Source organism: Lycium ferocissimum, chromosome 7, assembly GCF_029784015.1.
Source record: "Lycium ferocissimum isolate CSIRO_LF1 chromosome 7, AGI_CSIRO_Lferr_CH_V1, whole genome shotgun sequence".
NCBI lineage: Eukaryota > Viridiplantae > Streptophyta > Magnoliopsida > Solanales > Solanaceae > Lycium > Lycium ferocissimum.
In genome coordinates this window covers 7,134,490-7,140,709 of record NC_081348.1, presented here as the reverse complement: position 1 = coordinate 7,140,709, position 6,220 = coordinate 7,134,490, and the positions used below count along the sequence as shown (strand labels likewise).

General features: G+C 37.1%; 1 long non-coding RNA gene across 1 annotated transcript; it reads left to right on the top strand.

Moving 5' to 3' along the window:
• The first annotated feature begins 4,337 nt into the window (after positions 1 to 4,337).
• On the top strand, positions 4,338 to 5,630 carry LOC132063216 (uncharacterized). Its single transcript, XR_009416351.1, has 2 exons — positions 4,338 to 4,521; positions 4,852 to 5,630. It is a non-coding gene; the product is annotated as an uncharacterized LOC132063216 (long non-coding RNA).
• The last annotated feature ends 590 nt before the right edge of the window (positions 5,631 to 6,220 follow it).

Here is a 6,220-nt window from a genome sequence, read left to right as displayed (position 1 = left end):
TCATTTCATAGACATATCATAGCTCTATCATAAGTTAATATCATTATACACACATCATCAATTCATACATTAGAACTTGGGAGCAAGTTTAGTCATGTCGGGGTGACGTAAGGTCGTGGACCCCCGATGTCATTATGAGCATTCATAAGTATTCTGCCTCACCTTGAAGGATCGAGCATAAGGTGAGTGTATGTAATGATCAACATCAATGAACTATGAATAGCTTCATTAGCTTAATAGGAGCATCATATCATAGACTATAGCATCTCTAGACTTAGCTTGTCATTATCATTATCATAATCGTAACATATCTCTTATCTCGTATGACTATTCATGAACAAGGGCTCCTCGTCTTCTTGAAGATGGAACATTCATAAGAAAGAGGAAATCATGCCATAGGACTCATGCCTTAGAAGAAAGGGATTAGCCTCACATACCTTTATCGTTTAGCTATTCTATCGCTTGCTCGTTCTCCTTTAATGCACTTGTCTATACCTTCAAGAGAATTCGTATCGACATTAGCTATATCATCGTGAAAACATACTTACTAAAGCTATAGAAATTTGGGCAGCATTTCCTTTGTTTATACTACTTTCCGCCATATTCCATATCAACTCCCAACATTCATAACGACAATCACCATATCACTAACAACAATCGTCATTCATTCACATGATTCGCATTTCACAATTCCATCCCAATTCTCCATAATTTATGACTAAAGTTCACTTTCGCATTCTTTCGTATCCAATGCTTATTTCATGTTCTAAATATCATTTATAACACATCCATAACGTCAACATATTCATTTCCATGATTCAATCCAACTACTATTCAATAATGACACTATCTACGCATTTGATGACCTATTTGTTGTACTCTTCTACAATCCATGTGTTTCAACTTAATAATACTTCAAACAGCATGAATAGGTCATGAAACCTACCTTAAATAATAGAGGAACAAGCTTTGGCTGATATTACACTTCTTGCACCAAAATCCTATTTCATCTCTCTTGGGTTTTCTTGATTTGTATGACTTTTAATGAGTTTCCTTCACTTGATTCTCTTGATTTCTTGTTGTTGATCTTTGATTTCTCATGGATGAAGTGCTTGGAGTGTTCTAGAGTTTTCTTGAATGGTGGAAGATGAAATAAAATGAAATGAGGGAGGTCCTTATATAAAAATCCATTTCAGTCCCGATTAGAATATACGGACCAACATACGGTCCGTATAATTTCTACTGACCGTATGTTGGACCGTATATTTGGTCCAGTAGATCATGACATGCTGGATCTACGGGCTGGACATACGGTCCGTAGATTTTTATACGCAGTATGTCTGGCCGTATGTTTGCCCAGTTTTCCGAGAGTTGTTTCGTCGACTCGTTTGATCTCCGATCCTTATGGAACCTCCTTAACACTTGTTCCTTACTTCAATACCATTCTAAGGGACGTTATAACTCTTCCTCAAAGGGTTATTAAGAAATCCTTAACTTAATACTCGTAATAATTATCCGTTACGCTCGACTTGCGACTTGCTTCCCTTAACAACTTTCTTTCCTTGACTCGAATGTCTTTGGAAATCTTAATTAGGATCATCAAATACTATTTCTTACTTGTCCATACCCCGTATACATCATACCCCTCGCTCGTCTATTCACTGTACGCTAACGGGGAATTTTTCGAGGTGTAACATTCTTCCCCCCTTTTGGAACATTCGTCCTCGAATGTTAAGTCGTCGGATTCTAGAAAAATTTCCCCGAGTTTCCCGTAATACGGCGTTACCATCCTATCACAACAACCCATAATATCATTGCCTCACGGGGCCACAACATAATAGCAATATAACCGGCCACACGCGACCTATATATACATACAAATAAAGCATACATACCTTATCACTCGGCGTTTCGTCATAGCTTTCTTCTGGGGGCTGAAATAAATGCGGGTACGTGGATTTCATCTTCTCTTCCGCTTCCCAAGTCATCTCTTCCCGGTTGTTATTTCGCCATAGGACTTTGACTGAAGCTATTTCCTTATTCCGAAGTCTTCGTACTTGCCTGTCTAATATGGCAATAGGCACTTCTTCATAAGCTAGCTTTTCTGTGATCTGAACATCATCTATTGGCACAATCTTTGTGGGATCTCCCACACATTTGCGGAGCATAGAGACATGGAACACTGGATGAACTAATTCAAGCTCTGAAGGCAATTCTAATTCATACGCCACTTGACCCACTTTGCGGATGATTTTGTAGGGTCCAATGTATCGAGGACTTAACTTTCCTTTCTTACCAAATCTCATCAACACTTTCATCGGTGATACTTTCAAGAACACCTAATCATTAACTTGAAATTCTAAATCTCGCCGGCGGTTATCCGCATAAGACTTTTGGCGACTTTGGGCTGTCAACAATCGATCTCGGATCACCTTGACTTTTTCTACCGCTTGTTGAATCAACTCGGGTCCTATTAACTGAATTTATCCGACATCGAACCATCCAATTGGAGATCTACATTTCCTTCCATATAAAGCTTCATACGGAGCCATTTGGATACTGGAATGATAGCTATTGTTATAGGCAAATTCGATTAGGGGTAAGTGGTCATCCCAACTACCACCGAAATCTAAAACACATGCCCTTAGCATATCCTCCAAGGTCTGTATAGTACGCTCGGCTTGTCCGTCAGTTTGCGGATGAAATGCTGTACTAAGCCTTACTTGAGTACCTAGACCTTCTTGGAAGGATTTTTAACTTAGTCGTAAACCGTGCCTCTCATCGTGATGATAGATATTGGAATACCGTGAAGCCTCACAATCTCCTTAAGATATAACCTTGCATAATCTTCAGCTGAGTAGGTGGTTCTGACTGGGAGAAAATGAGCTGCTTTTGTCAATCTATCCACAATCACCCATATAGAATCATACTTGCCTCGAGAGCGGGGCAATCCTACAATAAAATCCATATTGATCACTTCCCATTTCCATGTAGGAATTTCTATTGCTTGCAATAATCCTCCTGGCTTTTGATGTTCTACCTTCACTTGTTGGCAATTCGGACATTGAGCTACAAATTCTGCTATATCTCTTTTCATGCCATCCCACCAATACATCAATTTAAGATCATGATACATTTTTGTCGCTCCTGGATGGATAGAATACCGGGAGTAATGAGCTTCTTCTAAAATTCGGCGGCGTAATTCTGCCACATCCGGAACACATAACCTATTCTGGTACCTGAGAACCCCATCTGTTGAAACTTCGAATGGTGACTTTTCTTTTGGAAACTTCACACCTTTATAATACTTCAATTTGGGATCCTCGTATTGGCGCTCTTTTATTTCTGCATCCAAGGACGAAACTGTGGGATTGTTAACACTGACTCCTGCATTGCCTGAATCAATTATGCGCACTCCAAGGTTAGCTAGTTGATGGAGTTCATGAATCATTTCTTTCTTCTCCCAAGGCACTTCACATAGGCTACCTATATATCGGCGACTAAGCGCATCCGCTACTACATTTGCCTTTCCGGGGTGGTATAAGATATTTACATCATAATCCTTCAATAATTCTAACCACCGCCGCTGTCGCAGATTCAACTCCTTCTGTTTGAAAATATATTGGAGGCTTTTATGATCTGTATAGATATCGACATGCACGCCATACAAATAATGTCTCCACATTTTCAGGGTGTTGACACCCAATTTTGGCCCTCCTTTTTTTTAATTAATTTCACTATGCTTCTCAGTCGTGAAAATTCCCCGAAATGAGTTTGGAATATCTTCGCTAATTATCACACTATTTTTCGAGAAATATTTCGCTAAAATTAATAACATTTTTTATTGCCTCTTAAAAATGACCAAACGTCATATTTTATAATTTAAAAGGACTAAACATTTTTTTTTATAATTAAAATCATTCGAAAAAAAAATATAATAATAATAGTAATGTTGATATTCGTATATCAATATTGGCACTGGCATTTTTCCTCTAATCTTACTTATTATCATATTAATCATCTTTTACTCTATTTTTAAACTAAATGCGTATATTAAGTTACTTGTATTATAATTTATATAGGTGTATATATTTTCGGGAATTAATTAGGACCAAGGAGCATATTTTAATTAATTGATTGAAGTAAGAAGGGGATGAGAAAATAATTCATCTACCTAAAATTTGGGCCAGATTCTATTCCTATCCTACAAAATTACCAGCCCAATATCCAAATGACCCGGCCCAACCCCTACAACTAAATCCCCTAACTAAAGTCCCTAACTCACTCTTCAGTAACTAAACAAACCAAACAGCCCTTCTTTCATCTCAACAACCCTAACGTTCCTCTCTCTTCTCTCTTCAACCTAACCATGGCTGCCACCCCACTCCCTGTCACTTCCATCACTTCACCACCACCACAGCAACATCTCACAAAATCTGCTACCTACACCCCTCTTCTCCCTCCTAACACTCCATCTCTGAAGCTTGCAGGCTCCATGTGCAATTTCAGCAGATTTCGTGGGTAAGTCCCATCCCTATTTTCATCATCTCATCTGTTGAAAATATCTCCCAAAATTTCCCCCCTTTCCCTTATTTTTGAATTTCGAATTCTTGCTTCTTTGTGGAGCTGTTGAAACCCTCAGTTGTTACCTATAAATAGAAGCCCTTAGTGAGCTATTTGAGACAGGTTCAAGTGTTGGAAATTCCCTCTTGAACAACCCCAAAAAAAATCCCATCGGCTTTCTCAAAAAAATCTTTTTTAACTCTAAGTTGGGGCTCTCAAAAAAAAAAAATCTCTTTAACTCTAAGTTTGTTTTTTGTCAAAATTATCGGTGGTTCTTGGATAAACAAGCTCTTCAAGAGGATTCAGAGACTCGACGACGACAATAGCCTCAGTTCGCTATCCCGGAGAAGGTCAGTAATCACATTCACTTTCCCTTTCATTTCAGTTGTTAGATAAATGTAATTGTTTGAGTGTTTTTGCCTCTCATTTGGTTTTCTGTTTTAAAAATGTATTTTTTGTATCCGCAATTTGCTTGTTTAATTTTCTGTTTGAGGTGTGTCGAACCTAATTTTTGTTGTTCTTGTTTGATGAAATCAGTATGTAGAAGTTAAAATGAAATAAGGACACTTAGAAGGGCTATCGATTCCATTTAATGGATGTATGCCGCACCATGTCGTTTGTCTAACTTTCTGTTGCTAGTATTCATTTTAACTCGTATTTCGGAAAGGTGATAAAAGAGCTGGTACATAAGAAATCCAGAGAGATAAAACTTGAATTTATGATCATTTTGGGGATGCTTGTTTTCCTTGAAAATATATGGGATAACATAGTACTATATCTTTTCGTTGAGTTTTGTTTTACAAATTGAACTAGCTCCTTGCCTGAAATTCCAAAACTGCTAAGTGTGTGTTCATGACTAAGTTACTAGCGTTTTTATTCTTAAAACCTAGCAAATGTTTAGGATAGTAAAGTAGTTGTGCAAAACTTATCTTTAGTTAATATTTCATTATATTAGAAGGAAAAATGAGGTCCTGGTGTGAACTTTGAATAGTTTAGGTTAAACATGTAAACACCCTCACCTCTCATTTCATTCTTAGTTATATAATAAAAATGTAATCGTTTGGTTATCTGTGCTAGTTCATTTTGTGTTCTGTGCATTTTGGGTTTGTTCTTGTTTTAAAGATAATAGATGAAATGGTTACGTAAACTAATAACACTTAAGAGTAATAACTATGTAACCTATCGATTATGCGAATAATTGCATCGCAACTAAATTTATGTTTGGTGTGCTCATCAAAATCTGTGCGTTTACGCTTCCAATTCGAAAAGCAGCATGTAAAATGCTAATACAAACTAAGGGCGTTTAGGAAGGAAACCCCTGACTTATAAAAATTTGCATTAGTTGAAACTTGTTGTTGTTGAAGTGACTTTATCGCTTTTGTATATCTTCTTTCTTTAAATACTCTTAAAAACTATTTTGTCATGACTCCGTGTAGAACCCATATGTGAATTTATGAGGCCTTATAACTAGAAAAGAAAAGGTCACTAAGTTCGTCAAATAAGAGGGTGATGTTTTGTTCAAGAGAAAAGTTTGTTTTTCTTTTAAGGAAAAGTTTTGTTTTGATATAAAAGAAAGCTACTGTGTTTTAACTAAACAGCTACTGTTTTTGGGTTGAAAAGTTACTGTTTTGGTTGGGAAAAACTACTGGTTTTAAAA